The sequence below is a fragment of the Polyodon spathula genome, chromosome 7, assembly GCF_017654505.1.
Source record: "Polyodon spathula isolate WHYD16114869_AA chromosome 7, ASM1765450v1, whole genome shotgun sequence".
NCBI lineage: Eukaryota > Metazoa > Chordata > Actinopteri > Acipenseriformes > Polyodontidae > Polyodon > Polyodon spathula.
The window spans coordinates 43,212,503-43,232,527 of record NC_054540.1 but is presented as its reverse complement, the minus strand read 5'-3'; positions in this window follow the sequence as shown (position 1 = coordinate 43,232,527).

Below are 20,025 nucleotides of genomic sequence, written 5' to 3'. Positions count from 1 at the left end.
GAAGTAATGGTAAGGTAATCACCCTATCTAATGTTGACCGTTATTTCTGGCAGCCCTATAGCTGTGTCTGAAATTGTGCTACAGCTCAGCTTTTTTATTCTCTAAATGTCAGTTCCAGGAGGAACCACACAGAGGGGCTTGAACAACCACCACAAACAATGACAGTTACTAGCCAGGATATCCACTACTCGCTCTCCTGTGTCATTTGTCCTACAACCAACCCTAACCTTCTTCATAACAATAAAAACTAAATAAGTCTTAACATTTAAAGAGTTGAACCTTCAGGCAGTTCCGTACTTGCAATTTCTGTGCAGATTTTGAAAGATGTAATGCTAGATACAGAATTGCATGCTCATACCCCTTAGCAAGCTAGTCATGTACCACTGATAACATAATGGCAGACTGACAGAGATCGAATGATTCTTGGTGTTAGATCCCTCTCCCTCAGCCTGCAAGGTTAAGAGTTCGTTGGACTAGTTGGCCCGAGAATTTATTCCCAGGGTTCGGTGGAAGTCAGCCATCTAGAATGGGGGCAAAGCTATGGCACACTAAACCATTGACCAAGAAGGTTAAGGTTTGCAGATTGGAGGAGTGCATGTGCTAGTTAACCAAGGGGTCAAGGTCGACGGTATGAATAGGGGGTGTAGCTATGCAATCTATTCCTTGAAATTGATTATAAACATTGACAGAACATTGACACCAGCGTGTCTAAAAGTACTATTTGTCTTGTTTGTTAGACTAGATGGCTAACATGATCTGGAGCTGTTGCGCTTTGGCCAGCACAAAACCCGGACAACAAAAACACTATCTGTTTGTCACATATTATTGTACTTTCATCACCCGCACTGCAGCACTTACTGGGAGAGGTGAGTGTGTTTGTGTGTGGTGTTATGGACTGTATCATTATTTACTGGACTGCAAAACCCTCCATATTCTCCAGCAATAGACATTGCTGTGTATTGCTAGTTCTCTTGTTTGTTTTCTGTTTGGTCATCAGACCCCTGGATTTAAAATAAACAGAACTCATTTTCACCCGTCCTTTGTTGTCTGTCTTTTCATTACTGGATTACTGCACTGCACCTGCACTTACCACTTACCACTTTGCCACACAGACATATTAAAGCTTCCTGTGACTGCTCTCAATCCATCTGTGGCAGGGCAGGGTCCTGCCTGTAAATAGTGTTTCTGGTGTTTTGGTGATGGGATGAGGTTAGTTTCCTATCCCTAACAAAATACATGTATAATACCATGTGGCTGGAGCTAAATACATGTAAGAATGTGACTGGAGCTAAATTGAATAATTGATGACAATTAGGTTCCAGCCGCATGGTATAAAAAGGGATACAATTCCTTTATTTAAAAGGAGTTTTTGGTGAGTGTTTGTGCTGTGTTGTTATTATTTTGGAAACTTTGTAGTTGTATTGTGTTAGTAGTGAAGGCAAATTCCCAGCCTACATTTTTGTATTTTGTTTAAACTTTTATTTTGGCTCATGTGCCTTTTTGTTTTGATTGTTGTATGTTTGTTTTGGTTTATTAAAATGCGCATTAGTGCTTTAAACTGAAGCTTTCCTTGTCTCTGAGTCTCTGTCCCTGCTGACACTGTCTGAACCTGCAACGCTACCCTGTCACACCATCTTAATACTTTGTTTGCATTTCAGCAGGTCTACATTAAAGGATTTTGTGCAAGCTTTACCATAATGTCATAAAATTTAACGTCTGTAACGCACTGAAGGGCATCTTGTTCTGATGTGGTTTCCATGGCAGCAACCCACACACAATCTTCTACACCCACCCTGCAAATTAATTTGGAGCCTTCAAGCTTTAAAATTAAATGAATTAAGTAAGAGATTAAATGATGTAGCTGTATGTATGCAAAGTGCATTAAACCCCTAAAACCCCTGAGCACTTTTCTGATCTTATCGAGAATATAACATAATGTAAAATACATTGAAAGAACTATAAAACTTTGTAGTACAGTAGCCTGAAAAAAAAGGATATTTGATTAACAAAAATCTCTATGAACACCTGCAAAAGTTATAGACTACATGAGTGTGCCAGGGATCAAAGCTAGTGTGTACTATTGATATGCTATGGTCTCAATTCAGTTACAAGACAAAACCATAAACAATGCTGCTGTTTTAACTGCAAAACACAGAGGTGTGAAACCAACACATCTGAAGCCACAGCTGGATTATCCTGACCCTGAACATGAGTCCTGTGATCACCTGGTAAAGCAACACAGGATACTGCTCAAATGTGTAAAATAAGTCAAGCAGCAGCCATATCGTACTGTCTGCAGCTCGTTAATGGAGTGCCCCAACAATCATAGAGAGTCACCTGGAACCTTGAGGATAGTTTTGAGACAAGGTTTCAGGTGACTCAGATTCTGTAGTGAAACCTTGTCTCAAACCTATCCTCAAGGTTCTCTCAATAATAAGAGTATTTTCCTCTTCCTTTTGCTAGGACACGTGTCAGTGAGGGCTGTTTCAGGCCCCTCAATCAATGAAAATGCCTCAGTATCACAATACAGGCACTGTCTGCTGCACTGTGCTGTGAAACTGGTTAGGAGATGGAACGGATAGTATCCCTGTCCGACTCCATGTGCTAATGCTTAATTCCCTACTAATTGGGAAGCATTTGGATGCAGAAAAAAACAAACATTTGGCCTCAAAATAACTCCAATCTTGGTATATTTTGTCCCATGGCTACTCCATGAAAATTTATAAACATTGCCAGACCGTGCTTGGTCATACTCCCACAGCAGCCAAATCATGTCCAACTAATACAAATTTTCATTGTCAGACCATAACAACCAATCATTGTACATCACAACCAATCATTGAACATCACTACCAATCATTATGATAACATGAGCGACCATATAACAACCATGGCCAGCAATGATACTATGATTTACCTTGTGTCTGGGAATGATATTCTTTCAAAAGATCTTGTAAACCACCATCACAAAATGTTTCTGCTACATTTGAACAAAACTGGTTATTTAAAACAGAACAATGGTTTCCAGAAATTAAAAAATCACAAGGGGATCAAACTGTCTTGCCTGGATAATTGACTTTACAGTAAAGTGTAAATAGCAGTTATTATAATGATTAGAGCTGGCTGATGTTTTAACTTAAAGGAGTTTTAGTCAAGCCAGAAGTAGTTAAGGCTGCTTTTATGTATTGTGTTCCATGTTACTGGAATATGAAATATGAAATCAGACCAAATGAAAAACAATACCTGTTTGAAACATGTCTGAAGTATTCATATGTAAATTATTCATGTTTTGCTCTTATTAGGACTGAAGTCTTGCATTTTGTACCTTGCTCTTAATTGTGCTGTAATTCTTGATAAATGTATTTTTTGTATACACCTGTAAGTTGCCCTGTGTAAGGTTGTCGGCTATGAAATAAATAAAATAATAATAATAATAATAATAATAATAATAATAATAATAATAATAATAATAATAATAATTCCTAAGGAGGAGGAGTGGGCGCAGGGAAGAGAAACTACAAGAAACAGAACCATACATGTGGCATTAGTGGGACCACTACAGTATAGAACACAGCAGATATGAATCCCATCAGAGTACTGTTCACTATTCCCTGCAGATACGAATCCCAACAGAGTACTGTTAACTATTCCCTGCAGCTCAATTCCAGTTGTTTTTCATAAGAGATGTGCCAGTGTTACACAAAAGTCCCTTTTGAACTTCATCATAAGCCACTAGACATTCAGCAGCCCAGATTCTGTAGTCCCCATTTAAAATATATAATATACATAGTATTAGCCTTTGATATCAGCAACCCTGCATGACAAGTGCAAATAGAATTGATCAGCCCAAAGGGAAGGAGACCTTCCTAATGCAGGCAGAGCAGGCACTGAGTTAACTTCATCCGTATGCATCATTTCTGAGTTAAAACTAAACAATTACTATTGTGTATTGCATGGTTCAACTATATTGTAAATTTTGGTTGAAATGCTATTACTGTATAACATCTTCAAGATATTGTCATTCATAATTTTAATGTTATTTCTATATGCTCATAGACACAGTTCAAGCCCCCCAACCCTCATTTACTTTAAAAATACATCGCATTACACCAACGGCAACAGAATGCTTCCGATTGTCCAGACAGGCACTGACAGAAAAACTGAATAAATATTATTATCAAGTGATGAAACCAAAATGATTGGTTTACTCTAGTCAATGCATTGCTTTGCATTTCAACAGAAGTGACAGCAACCGGCCAGTTATAAATACAAACTTATTGGCTTTGAATTTTTATTGGATTAATATCAACAAACTAAATAAAATCTGTAAACCATTAGTGATATTTCTGTTCTAAATATAACAACTACAGTATCTCAACTAGTCTCCTCGACACCAACTACTATTGAAAGCTTATCTACAATAGGAAAAACAGGAACCCATTTCTTTTTTGTTAATTCATATGGAGCAGTATGGTTCTATTAACTTTTTACAGCATTTTTTTTTTTTGCAGCCCCATTATTTGGTGACCTAGGCAGCTGTCTACATCTCTTACTCCTAACGCTGGTTGTGAATGCATGTGCTGGATTTCAAAGCCTTGTATAGTATTGCTTTAAAAGACTATTGGTTCAGAGAAAGATAAGATTTTAGGCTATTTTGAAACCACCTGGCTGATTTGGTTTAAGAAATGTTTATGTCTAATCATCTTTGACATACTTATAGCAATTAACACGTAATTAGTAATGAACAATTAATGCTGTGAATCAGTGGTTTTGTGTGCCCCTGCAATGTTGTAGTGTCAGAGCACTGCATGGTGGGGGTAATGCTGATGGTCTGCAGTGCTTTATCTTGCAGTATTATTGACATTGCTCATTTTGAAACAATCCATCTAGGTCATTAAAGTTCATTTCCATGCATTATTACCCTGTCCATATTTCAGGGGAATATTGCTGCGATTAACATGGCTGACATAAGCATGTTTATTAACTTAACACTATCAGCACGATTAATAGAGAGATAAAGTGTCGCTGCATTAAAAATAAAGTAACCACATTTACTGAGCTACAAAGTAAAAGTCATGCAAAGCTAACCTTCATTCTGATATGCATCACAGATTATTGCTAGTGCGTGCATTGTGTAATTAGATCTTTACACTAAAGCAGGGCTGACCAAGGGAATGTATCATGACCACTTGTAGTCTTAGAAAGAAGCAAGTACAGTGAAAATGTAGCATATTTATATTGTGTTGAAATGAATGGTGTCTTAGTGTAGTCTTTACTATCTATTATTTAGTTTGTATGGATTTATAATAAGAAGGTTGGACAGCTCTGGTCTAAATAACCTTTCATCAGGTTCACTGAGACCTTAAGCTCCTGCTATCTTTTTAAGACTTTTGCTTTATAATGTATTTCATGATTGACCAAACAATTCTGAGCATTTATATTGATTGCTAGCGAGAGCAGCTTTCTGAGAGCACAGCCCATATTCTCATTGATGTGGTGTCAGAGGAAGGGGGGTGGTGCAGGGAGAGAAGCTTGTAAAAGAAATGGAACAGTGTACAATCACTGCTTGTCCCCTGTGATGCACACTGAAGTGGAAAGAAAAAACTTTCACAAAGCAAGATAACAGGGAGCATGGGGAAAACAGAAAAAGAAAAGTAAATTAAACAACTTAAATTGATACATTTAGACACCTCACTAGACCCAACTTTAGGATTTATGACAAACAATAAAGCAAAGTTGATAAGACTACCATCTGGTCCTGCTTCTTGAAATTCATTGTAATTAGGAACCAACAGGATACAATGAGATTAATTTTAGGAAAAGTCATCAGTGTCATCAAAGGTATCATATGTTCATTAGAATTAACATTTGCTAAAGCAGGAGGGAACAGGAGGGAGCTGGTTGGAGTGGGAGGGAACTGGAGGGAGTGAGAGGGGAGGGGGGGGGGGGGGAGATCGGAGGGAGTGGGAGGGAGTAGGAGGGTATGGGAGGGAGTGGAGGGAACTGGAGAGAGTGGGAGGGAGCGGGAGGGTACGGGAGGGAACTGGAAGGAGTGGGAGGGTGCAGGAGGTTGCGGGATGAGTGGGAGGATGCAGAAGGGAGTGGGAGGGTACGGGTGGGAACTGGAGGGAACGAGGGAGCAGGAGGGAGCACAAGGGAACTGGATGGAACTTGAGGGAGTGCAAAGTAACTGGAGGGAACTTGAGGGAGAGAGGAAAAGTAAGAAAGCCAGCAGAGTGAGTTTGCGTTTGTTTCATTAGAATTTAAACCAGATCCTAATTACATTTTTTTATAAACTGGCAGTCATAATGAACTTGAATAATTGAACCACAAAAAAATACTGGCAGTCATTACTAATTGTAATTGGTCTCAAGAGAATTGTATTACTATAAACAGACGAGTGGTATTAGATTTGCACTACTATATGTGACCAGGTCCATTCCAACCTGTCATTCAGTATTAGAGTGACAGAATGTGGGTTGTTACTGTAGTGACTTTGGTATACAATTTATTTATATATAAATTAGTCTCTAGGCGCACTGTTTAAGAACAGTCAAATGTTAGTAACTGAGACATACCATAATAGTGTGGTGATAGCATGTAGAACTCGGATTACCTTGACAACAATTGACATCCACACAGCGTGTCAGAAATATAAAACAATAGTTTATTTAAGGGAAAAGAGGTGCACAACTAATCTAATATTATAGAAAGGAAAGTCTATTGGTTAGAGATATGCGTGAATAGTAATATGCAGTTCATTGATTCCACAGTCAAACGATTACAACGCCCATAACATTATTAGCATACATGGTTAATATACTAATATTGAATATGTCTTATCACACAAAGTGTCTATTTTGCATTAGTATTTTCAATACCCGTTTCTCGTTGTAATCGATCATGTAAATATGCATGAGAATTAATTCAACTTCCCATTCTGAACGGAATCCAACATTCCAGTACCTAATTTAGCAAATGGGTTTTATTATGTTAATTTAGTTTAGACGTGATGTACCAAACTAATAATATGTTATTGTAACAGAAATACTGTCTAAATTGTTACAGAAATTGTTTACCAAGGGATCATGCAGGGTAGCATAAAAGGGGCCAGAGAAACGCTAATCTTTTCCTTTGCTTGGGTTGTATACAAAAACCTGGAAGGACTGAGAGCTGCAGTAGGAACTGCCAAGGAATATTCGTGAGTGTTTGTTTGTTTTGAGTGTTAGTAATTGTCTTGTTTATTGTATCACCAGACGGCTAAACATGTTCCGGAGCTGTCGCTTTTGGGCCAGCACAAGCCAGAACTGCACTGCACGAACTGTCACCAAATAGCCTGTTATCACCCATCACGAGCACTAATACACGCACCCGGGACTGGTGACCGTGTTTTGGTATTGTGTGGTGGTAATGTTTATTGTTTGGGACTGTAAACCCATTTATTTGACTCTGCGCTTTACACATTTTTGTGTATTGCCGGAGCATTTTTCTTTTTGGTCACCAGACCAGGATTATAATTAAAACCCCTGTTTCCTACTGGATTACAATTGTTTATGATTTCTTCTGCACTGCATCACCTCTACACCTGTTCACAATCATCAGCCAAATTACTACATCTGGTGTCAGAACACGGGATGGATCGAAACACACTGGCGGAGCTGCTGGAGGCACTGGAACACAGACAGGACGTAGAGGAGAGAAGGAGGGAGGAGCGCAATACTGCGCTCATTGAGCGGGTAGGGCTGGCAATGTCCACAGCGCCAGCTCCTACCGCAACACTCATTATGTCAGCACTGAAAGCTTGGGAGATGAAGATGTCAACTGAGGACGACCCGGAGGCGTACTTGGTAGCATTCGAATGGCTGGCCTCCACTGCGGCTTGGCCGAGGGAGTTCTGGGCGAGCCAACTGGGACCCTGCCTGATTAGGCAAGCTCAGACGGCCTTCCAGGCTATGAGAGACCTCAGTGCCACCAACTACGGCCTGATTAAACAGGCCATCCTTCACTGCCTCAACATAATCATTTCGATGGGGGAAGAATTGGTTCCAGATCAGCAACGGAAGCTGCTTATTGATAAGTTCAGCAATGTTTTTTCTGACTTGCCCGACGGAACTAATTTGGTTGAATATGACATTACCTCTCCACCAGGTGTCACTGTATGAGAGGGACCGTACCGGATCCCAGAAATTCGACAAAGTGACGTTTGCAAAGAGGTATGGGATATGCTCGAGCTTGGGGTGATTGACAGCTAACTTGAGGAAATGTGCGTTTGCCAAAAATGAAACTCAATATTTGGGATTTTTAATGGGGAATGGAAGGGTGAGACCCATAGTCACCAAAATCCAGGTTTTGGTTGACGCAGTGATCCCCAAAACCAAGACTCAGGTGAGGTCACTACTGGGATTAGCCAGTTATTACTGCCGCTTTATCCCTGAGTATGCCACTGTGGTTAACCCGTTAGTTGACCTCACCAAAAAGAGTGCTCCAAATTTTAAGTGGTCAGCTGAGTGGCAGGGGGCATTTGATGTGATTAAGCATAGACTTTGCCAGGCTCCCACTTTTATCACACCAGATTTTACCAAGAGATTCATCCTCCACACATACGCATCGGATGTAGGTTTGGGTGCTGTCTTATCCCAAAAGGTAGCTGGAGTAGAACACCCGATACTGTACATCAGCAAAAAGATGTTACCTCGGGAACGCAACTACTCCGTAGTCAAAAAGGAGTGTTTGGCCATTAAATGGGCTACTCACTCTTTACAATACTATCTGCTGGGGCACTCATTTGATCTTGTCACAGACCACACCCCACTCAAGTGGTTAAGCATGACGAAGGACAACAACACCTGAATAACTCAGTGGTATCTGGAATTGCAGCCCTTCATGTACTACATGGTACATCGTGCGGGAAAGGACCATCAAAATGCAGATTAATTTTCCCCGGAGTAGGGAGTAATGGGAAAGGTAGATTCAGCCAACTGTACCTTCCGCTCCACTCTGAACAGTGGGATATGTGACAGAAATACAATGATTTCTCATTGTAAATCTCCCTCTCGACCTGTGAGGGTGCTAAATAGTGAAAGGAAAAGCATCTGGACGGGCTGGCCTGACAGTTCGTTTCCGAGGTCGCGAAGTCGGTCAGCCTAGATGGAAGTGAGACAGGAATGTATTGACCCGGAAGGTAAACGAGATAGCAGCTGTTTGTTTTGAGTGTTAGTAATTGTCTTGTTTATTGTATCACCAGACGGCTAAACACGTTCCGGAGCTGTCGCTTTTGGGCCAGCATAAGCCAGAACTGCACTGCACGAACTGTCACCAAATAACCTGTTATCACCCACCACAAGCACTACTACACGCACCCAGGAGTGGTGACCGTGTTTTAGTATTGTGGGGCGGATAACGTTTATTGTTTGGGACTATAAACCCATTTATTTGGCTCGGTGCATTACACATTGTTGTGTATTGCCAGAGCATTTTCTTTTGTTGGTCACCAGACCCGAATTATAATTAAAACCCCCGTTTCCTACCGGATTACAACTGTTTGTGATTTCTTCTGCACTGCATTTCCTCTACACCTGTTCACAGTCACTGGCCAAATTGCCACCGTTTTCAACCTCAGTTGATTATATATTCAAATTAACTCAGAAATGGGGCAATGATGAAATTCTCTGCATTTATGAGGCAACTCCTTTTGAGTTGCACATTTCAAACAAACATAATACATTTCTTAAACACTCTAAAACAGGAAGTTATAGTCTATTTCTAGAACGGTTTCCACTTAACTTGATAGCATTTGCTATAGTTACTTTCTCGATTCATAACAGATTTAATATTAGACATTTTGAATACTTATCAATTTCTATATACAGACATCAATCTGTGTAGATGAATACTGCAGCTTTCCAGATCCGCAGTTCCAATTTAGACGGTATTTTGCAGTACGCATTGTATTGCATAGGCTCGCAATAACCAATAGTTCCTTTTCAAATAGAGATCAGCTTGTTAATCTCCAAGGCTTGCAACATTATCTTTGTTGTTGGCAGTTTTCCCACTGGGAATAGTTCTGTTGATCAGACGTAACTCAGTTCAGCTAATGCATTGCAATTGAAAAGTTATAGTTTGTAAAAGTGTTCTTGTGGCAATTCTTCTGTACGGCTTTGCTTCAGTTTGTTTAGTGCAGATACGTGGAAACAAAGACCCGCTTTCCGATTAATGCAGTATCCCGTCACTGATCCAGTCTCTTGTAGAAGAGACGGCAGGGCTCTTCCTCAGATGATGATTCTAGCCATTATTCAGAGCATTGGTTCTTCCTTGCCTTCTGTGAATTCGAGCACGTATACTCCCATGACTCTGCACTTTGGGCAGCGCCTGAGTCCACGTGAAGTGTCTTTCATTGGTTGTTCTCGTACCGATGTGGCCTTGTTCTCCATTGGTTCACTATTTTGCCCCCTGTTGGCTGGATTTACGACGGACTGTTTCTCATCTTAGTATCAAGGTACTTAGAACTGTCTGGAAGTTGCCCTCATCAAAATATTACTGCCGCCGAAATGACTCACCAGTGATAGGTAGAGATAAAACTCTTGTCCAGCAGTTAGTTCATGACTCTTTCGAAAAACATTCTTTGTCAGTGGGGGAGTTGGTGACCAGAAAACAAGAAGACACAGTGAATGGTTTAAGACCAATTCCAATTCTGTTATTTTCATGCACAGAATGATATGATGACCCCTCTTCTGACACTACATTATTTTTGTCAAAGTTATTACGCATAACACTCCCATGCCAGCAAATGTTTTATTTTGTATTTATTAAGATGAACAAAAACCTCCTTGGGTTGACATCTTGTATAAAAAAATAGCCGTTAATATTATGGGTAAATTATTAACACTAGTAAGCTATGGCTGACAAACTTGTTCAATTCAATGCTTATAGATGTCACAGGATAATCATTACCCTGGCCAGAAATCAGCTGTGCTTTTCACCACATAATTACCCATTCACTGCAGTTTAAGTTATGAAGAACACATTGTGAGATACACATTTAAATGTGTTTTTATTTAAATAAGCAAAACTATGAAGTTCAGTTGTATTAATTAAATTACTATATATTTCTTAGCTGTTGTCTATTATACATATTATGTTTGAGCAATATAAAGCTTTTAGAAGTTTGTTATAGTAAGAGATGCACATGTTTGGCCCTAGCATTGGAAGACAAACATAACCTGACCAATAAGTTGCCACCAGTTCCATCAAAGCATTACACACAAAAGACAATATTCCTCAATCCAGGAGAGCAATCACCAAAAAAAGGTGTTAAAATAAAGCCTCGCTCAGGACAACTGGAAGCTGCTAGATGCTGGCAGATGTTGGTCAATGGCTTATTTTTCCACCTGAAATTGCCACCACTAACCTTCGACCAGACATTGTCTTGTGGTCTGGATCAGCATGCCTTGTTCATCTGGTAGAGTTAACATAAGAACATAAGAACATAAGAAAGTTTACAAACGAGAGGAGGCCATTCGGCCCATCTTGCTCGTTTGGTTGTTAGTAGCTTATTGATCCCAAAATCTCATCAAGCAGCTTCTTGAAGGATCCCAGGGTGTCAGCTTCAACAACATTACTGGGGAGTTGATTCCAGACCCTCACAATTCTCTGTGTAAAAAAGTGTCTCCTATTTTCTGTTCTGAATGCCCCTTTTTCTAAACTCCATTTGTGACCCCTGGTCCTTGTTTCTTTTTTCAGGCTGAAAAAGTCCCTTGCGTCGACACTGTCAATACCTTTTAGAATTTTGAATGCTTGAATTAGGTCGCCACGTAGTCTTCTTTGTTCAAGACTGAACAGATTCAATTCTTTTAGCCTGTCTGCATATGACATGCCTTTTAAGCCCGGAATAATTCTGGTCGCTCTTCTTTGCACTCTTTCTAGAGCAGCAATATCTTTTTTATAGCGAGGTGACCAGAACTGCACACAATATTCAAGATGAGGTCTTACAAGTGCATTGTACAGTTTTAACATTACTTCCCTTGATTTAAATTCAACACTTTTCACAATGTATCCGAGCATCTTGTTAGCCTTTTTTATAGCTTCCCCACATTGCCTAGATGAAGACATTTCTGAGTCAACAAAAACTCCTAGGTCTTTTTCATAGATTCCTTCTCCAATTTCAATATCTCCCATATGATATTTATAATGTACATTTTTATTTCCTGCGTGCAGTACCTTACACTTTTCTCTATTAAATGTCATTTGCCATGTGTCTGCCCAGTTCTGAATCTTGTCTAGATCATTTTGAATGACCTTTGCTGCTGCAACAGTGTTTGCCACTCCTCCTACTTTTGTGTCGTCTGCAAATTTAACAAGTTTGCTTACTATACCAGAATCTAAATCATTAATGTAGATTAGGAATAGCAGAGGACCTAATACTGATCCCTGTGGTACACCGCTGGTTACCACACTCCATTCTGAGGTTTTTCCTCTAATCAGTACTTTCTGTTTTCTACATGTTAACCACTCCCTAATCCATGTACATGTGTTTCCCTGAATCCCAACTGCGTTCAGTTTGAGAATTAATCTTTTGTGCGGGACTTTGTCAAAAGCTTTCTGGAAATCTAAATAAACCATGTCATATGCTTTGCAATTATCCATTATCGATGTTGCATCCTCAAAAAAATCAAGCAAGTTAGTTAGGCACGATCTCCCTTTCCTAAAACCATGTTGACTGTCTCCCAGTACCCTGTTACCATATAGGTAATTTTCCATTTTGGATCTTATTATAGTTTCCATAAGTTTGCATATAATAGAAGTCAGGCTTACTGGTCTGTAGTTACCTGGTTCAGTTTTGTTTCCCTTTTTGTGGATCGGTATTACGTTTGCAATTTTCCAGTCTGTCGGTACCACCCCTGTGTCAAGAGACTGCTGCATGATCTTGGTTAGCGGTTTGTAAATAACTTCTTTCATTTCTTTGAGTACTACTGGGAGGATCTCATCCGGCCCAGGGGATTTGTTTATTTTAAGAGCTCCTAGTCCCTTTAACACTTCTGCCTCAGTTATGCTAAAGTTATTTAAAACTGGATAGGAACTGGATGACATGTGGGGCATGTTGTCAGTATCTTCCTTTGTAAAAACTTGTGAAAAGTAATCATTTAACATATTTGCTATTTTTTTTTCTTCCTCTACGATTTTGCCATTTGTATCTCTTAAACATTTAATCTCCTCTTTGAATGTTCTCTTGCTGTTGTAATATTGGAAAAACATTTTGGAATTGGTTTTAGCCCCCTTAGCAATGTTCATTTCTATTTCTCTCTTGGCCTTTCTAACTTCCTTTTTGACTTGCATTTGCAGTTCTGTGTACTCTTTCTGTGTACTTTCTTTTTGGTCCTTTTTTAATGCTCTGTAAAGTGCCTTTTTTCGCTGAATATTTTTTTTAATTGATCTATTAAACCATTTTGGCAATTTAGTTTTACATTTAGATTTGTCTACTTTAGGGATATAATTGTTTTGCGCCTCTAGTACTACGTTTTTGAAGAACAACCATCCTTCTTCTGTGGGTGTTTTCTCTATTTTACTCCAATCTACTTCTGTTAGTCTCTGTTTCATGCCTTCATAGTTTGCTTTTCTAAAATTGTAAACCTTAGCTTTAGTCTTTACTTTTGAGGATTTAAAAAACACTTCAAATGAGACCATGTTGTGGTCTGAGTTTGCCAGTGGTTCTCTGACCTCTGTTTTAGTTATTCTATCTTCGTTATTTGAAAAGACTAAATCAAGGCATGCCTCCCCTCTAGTGGGTGCCTTCACAAATTGTGTTAGGAAGCAGTCATTTGTCATTTCCACCATTTCTATTTCATCCTTCGCGCTACCCACCGGGTTTTCCCATTTTATTTGGGGGAAGTTGAAATCCCCCATTAGTATGGCTTCTCCTTTGCTACACACATTTCTAATGTCATTGTATAACAGATTATTGTGCTCACCGTCTGAATCTGGCGGTCTATAGCATGCTCCTATTATTATGCCTTTTGAATTTTTGTCTGTTATTCTGACCCATATTGATTCGGTTTTATTTTCTTTGTCCAGGTTTAACACCTGGGCTTCAAGACTGTTTCTTATGTATAGCGCTACCCCTCCTCAGTGCCATGGGAAGATGCTGTGGATGAGGTGTATGAGAGGAGGAAACTTCGATATACTCAACTAGTTGCTGAAGCAGAACAGCGAGGATGGAGAGTCCGAGTTTACCCAGTGGAGGCGGGTTGTCAAGGATTTGTGGCACACACTACAACTCGTTTTCTCAGAGACGTCAGGTTCAGTGGCAAGAGTTGCGTCGCACAGTGAAGAACTTATCTGAAGCAGCAGAAAGGAGCAGCAACTGGCTGTGGTTGAGACGGAAAGATTCTGGATGGGGATCTCAAGCACAATAGCAAGAAAGGAACGCTGATGTACAGGTAAGTAAGCTGGGCTGAGCTGAGTGGGAGGTGGAGGGAGATGATGCTGGGAAGCCAGAATCACTGTTGACCCTCTTGAGGTGTCGTGGGCTAGTCAACTTGAAGACCCCAGACTTGAAGACCCCAGAGATGTACCCTACTTAGCTCAATCTAGATGGTTGTCATGCTGATGCACTGGGGAGACCGCACTGGGTTAATCCCCGGAGCCAGCATCGCAGCCGTTGTGTGTGCTGATGCACTGGGGAGGCAAAATGAGCTCATCCCTGGAGCCAGCATTACACTTCAGCAATCAACACCAGACAGAAGGCTATCTACATCATCACATGGAAAACAACGCAAATGGATGGAGATACAGATGGATCACATTAGTTTACTGCAAAGCTATGTCTTAGTTGGTGCTTATCTTGGCAAGAGCCGAGTTCAAATCAGCATGAAGTTCAGCATCTACTCTCATGTAATGGAAATAACGAGCACAGTAACATGTAATAAAGAATATTGAAAACATGGAAAAGCATACTGTAAGTGAGCACTGTAGATGTGTAGTCTAACCATTGGCAAAACATAGGAAAACGAAAATACAGTATGCAAAATTAACCATAACACTTGGGCATTATATGATAACATAGGTTATAATGAATAGTTGATTTATCAGTACCTAATTATTTAGACTGATGCGTGTTTAAAAATATATATTCTGTATAATAAACTGTTAAAGTCAAAGAAAACCCAAAATGTAAATTAAAATAAAAATCCTTTCACAGAATTAGAGTAAAAGCAACAAGAAGCACTCCGAATGATTGCAAATATCATGAAAAGATAAAGGGACAGGAAACAAAATAGGAACACAAAATTTAAATTATGTAAAGTGTGTTATTGTCACAAAGATGGCTGTAGTGGGTGATGTCAACACAGAATAAACAGAGAGATGGTGTTTGGTGAAGCTGAGCGATTGTTTTCACTAAGCATTTAAAAATTAAACAGAACAGAAAATAAAAGGTTGCAAGACAAACAAAACATAGGACACTGTACTTGTGGCTAAAATAAAAAGATAAACAAAACGGAAACACTAAACAAGACAGTGGACAAACAGTCAAACACTGTGAATTAAATTAATTATTTAGTTAGTTTTACTTCTCTTTTTGTTTTATCCTTCTCCACACCCATTCTCCACTCACTGAACACACAACCCTGAGTGAGTGAAAACATGCTGCTTTTATGCAGCTGTACTGAGACTCAATTACTAATCAATCATTCAATTGGAGTCTCGGTACAACTGCACATGAATTAATAAAAGTGCAATTCCCTGTGCTCACATATTATTACCTGCACGTGAAATGCTGTGCAATCCTCGTGCCTTAATACAAATATACATTTTAAACACTTGTGCGCATAACCCATATGACATCACGTGTACCAATGACTATACACCAACATTAATACACTACATGCAACATACAACACAGAAATACACCCAGGGGCAGGGCAACATTGCCACATACCACCCCCCCCCCCCCCCCCACCCCCACACCCTTTGTGCGCAGTGCACATGGCCACAATGGCCACCTCCTACCTTAAAATCCCAAAAGTCTCGCTCAAAGTCCTGGGCCAAGAACGGGGACTTTAAGGGGTTCATGGCCGGCAAAGTTGCCAGTAGCCAGGCTGCTACTGGCCATGTCAGCAGACGTGCTGACGGTGGGGCGAGTCTCTCCTCCCACTGTACCTCTGGCAATGGAAATGCTGCCTCTGGTGGGACTCCAGCCCCCAGAACTCCTACAGTGAAATTGCTGTGGGGGAAGGTGGTCTCCTGACCTCTCCCCCCTTCTTCATAGCCGGCAGCTCCCTCTGGTCGGGCTCCGGCCACACTGACCCCTCCGGCCAAGCAGAGCTGATGGCGACCCCAGGTGAAGCAGAGCTGACGACCCCAGGCAAAACAGAGCCAGCCATCCCAGACAATACAGAGCAACAGGCAGCCCCAGGCGATGTGGAGCAACAGGCAGCCCCAGGCGATACGGAGCAGCAGGCAACCCAACGATGCCAGACAGGCATTCTTGGGCGAAGTGAGGCAGGCATCCATGGGCGAAGCGAGGCAGGCATCCCTGAGCAATGACATGAAGGCATCCTTGGGCGGTGTCGTGCAGGCTTCCCAGAGTGATGATGTGAAGGCATCCCCGGGTGGTTATGGAGTCAGGACAAGCTGTGGTGCGGGCTTTGGACTTATTCGCGCCCACTGCGGCCGGACAGTTCTTCATGCTTCCCTCAGCAGCCTATGCAGGGGCTGCTGAGGACTGCCAGCATCATGTCCTGGTCCTTCCTCTAATGGTAGAGGGGGAAGCTGTAGGTAGTCTCCCTCTTGTGGTGGAGGTGGGAGTGGTAAGCAGTCCTCCCACTTTGATGGAGGCAGAACCAGGAGGCATTCTTCCTCTGCTGTCGGAGGTGGAGACAGCAGGCACTCTTCCTCTGCTGGTGGAGAGGGAAACAGCAAGCATTTTTTCTCTGCTGGTGGAGGGGGAAACAGCAGGCATTCTTTCTCTGCTGGTGGAGGTGCAAACAGCAGGCATTCTCCCTCTGCTGGTGGCTTGGGTGCTAGGGCCGTGGGATTCCCCTTCTCAGGCTGTGGACGCACGACTCCCCCTTTTGGGCTGTGGAAGCACCGACTCCCCCCTCTTTGGGCTGTTGATGCACTGACTCCTCCCTCTTTGGCTGTGGATGCACCAACTCCCCCCTCTTGGGCTTAGGACGTTCTTGATCCTCCCACTCCCAATGTCTCAATATCATGGACATTTGCCAAGCTTTTTGTTATAGTAATTAAATAATGACTTTGATTGCATTATTGAGAAGTTTGGTGATAAATCGAGTGATCAGGAGGTGATTTATCAGTATGCATGACTATGAAGAGGTATGTGATAAATACAGTGAACAAGGGGTGGGATGGGGCTGGAGATGCAGTACCGAGTGTCCTGTCGATATGCAGTGCCTTTTAAACCTATTTTACTTTCAAAGTAATTACTTTTAAACAAAGGTAAAGAAAAGGTTCTCAGACTCATACAACAACAAACCTGCATTACTGTGTCTTCTTACAGCAGCCAGACTGTCTTTTGCTCTGCTAGAGAGCATTAACCTTCACTTCAATGGGGAGTGAGCAAAGGCTACCACACTCATTTTTAACTCCAAAGATGAAAGGTAGCATGCAGGTTCCAAATCTGTCAGACTCTGTTCCTTTACGTTTTCCTGATCAGAAGATAATTCCCCCATAATACGAATATGATTTCATGATCTACCATGGTTTAATAATTATTTATGGGAATTGCTGAAAAAAGGGATCTAACTCTGAAGACATTGTTAAAAATTTGGAAAAGATAGTGACAAAAATATATAAAGGGGTAAGATATAAGGTAATAAGTGAATTAAGAAAAGCCAAAGCTAAATATTTTATTATTAATGGGGCAAGAGCCTTGGCTGGAGTGAAAGGTTGTTACTTGAGAGGTAGTTTGAGGAGTGGCCTCAGGGGACAGGATAGGAAAGGAAAGAGGTTCCCAACTGGCAGGAGCCTTCTTGGCCAGAGGAGAGACAGCAGCCTCGAAGGCAAGCTGTTCTGCAGCCTCGGGAACCAGAAAAAACATAAGATAGATTGGTTCGACAGAGCCCACAACAGGCTTGTGTAAGAGAAGTAGGCTCTTACGCTGAAGCACCTGGAAACAGAATGATAGAATAGGGATCTGGAAATAGAGCCCAGTCTCAGTTTGAGGAACATAAGGAGCAGGACCTGTTAAAGAGTAGAATGTATGGCCAGGGTTCCCCTCTGACTCATGCGGAGGTGTGGATGGCGGCGACCCTAGAGGTTGGGGAAGTGAGCCTCACTAACCCCCCAGAGGAGACCTTGATGCAATTGCAACATGGGAAGGAGGAGGGGAGGAGGAGGAGAAAACAAACTGAACACGCTCGACAGCAAGCTGTGTGAGATTGTGACTGTGGCAGGCTGGCGCATGAAAAGAGGCCCAGAGACAGACTCCAGTTCAAAAAAAATACTACTTTTATTATAAATAACACAAAATAAACGTGCACAAGGGCATCAAAACAAAACTTACAAAAATAAGGTTTCCAGGCTGGGCAATGCCTTCCCTGGATTTAGCAAAATTCAAAAATCACAAACACCAACCTGCTTCCTCAGTTCCCTCCTCCTCAATGAGAAGCAGAGGCCTCCTTTTATGTCAGGTGGCTGGGAGCTGAGTAAGCATTAATTAACCTAATCAGCTAATCAACCCCAGCCACCTGAACATAACAAACCCAGGCAGGTAGGGAAAATTAACCCCATCCCTGCCAATTTCTAAATGGCAGTGCTTTGCTACAGTGACATAAATAGGAAATAGGAGAAGATTGAAAGAGAAAGCAGGGTGAAGCCCTGGATCTTGTCCCCCGAAATATGCCTATAGGCTATCACATGTTATAAATAAGGCAAAAGGGAATAGTAAATTAATTTGGAAAAATATTGATCCACTAACTGGAAAGAGTTCAATTAAAAGAAAAGGAGAGCATGAACTGAAGATACAGGGCACATTGATAAATAATAGTGAGATTATTGTTGCAGCTTTTATATATATATATATATATAATATATATATATAATATATATATATATATATATATATATATATATAACAGTGCAGGAATTGGCACAGCAATTTGCTTTAGAGATTTGAATGTCTTACCAGTTAATGATGAATATTGTTGAAATCACAGAGACAAAAGTTTATACAATTTTAGGCTCTTTATGAAATTATAGAGCAAAAGATGTGTTTATAAAAAATAAAAAAAGAGATATATTAATTAGTCCTACAATTCATTTAATTTATCTATAAAATATGGGAAATTCCCTAGTGCCTGGAAGTCTGCGGTAGTTATTCCAGTGTTCAAGTCTGGTGATACAGAAAAGGTCAGTAACTACAGACCTATTAGTTTACTCCCAGTTATTTAAAAAAATGCTGAGATAGCACTGATAGCCCATCTAGACACTTGAAACAGTTAATCTTAATGCAGAGCAGTGCAGAGCAGATTAATCAAGCAATCAATTACTTTCAGGTGCAAGGTTGTTTTGTGAATAAATGTCCAGAGCCTGAAGGCAAACACCAGTAAATAATAAATGTTGGAGTGATACAGCAGCGTGAATCATTTGTATTTGTAATCCCCGGGTTTGACTCGCAAACAAAAAGTCAAGGTTTTACACTCATCAACACTAAACACAAACACAAGGCAGTGAGTGAAATTAGGTGCAAATGGTGTGATTACTGTACTCGGTGAGTTGCAGGGGTGAAAAGTGATATCCGGGTTAGTAATGGCTTGCGCTACAGCTCCGGATCGTGTTACTGTTAGTCTACAAAGACAAACAACAGTTACAGCTGACATTTTACACAACACAAAACAAACACTCACGGTTTCTAGTACAGAACAGTATTCCTTCAAGGTCAAATCCAACCATTTACAAAGGAACAGATTACTTTGCTATGCCCCTATTTTATACTCTCCCTCATGACCCCTTGGTTAACAACTTCTTCATTTCGCTGATGCTATGCCTTTTCCTCTCTGGGTCATTGAGTTT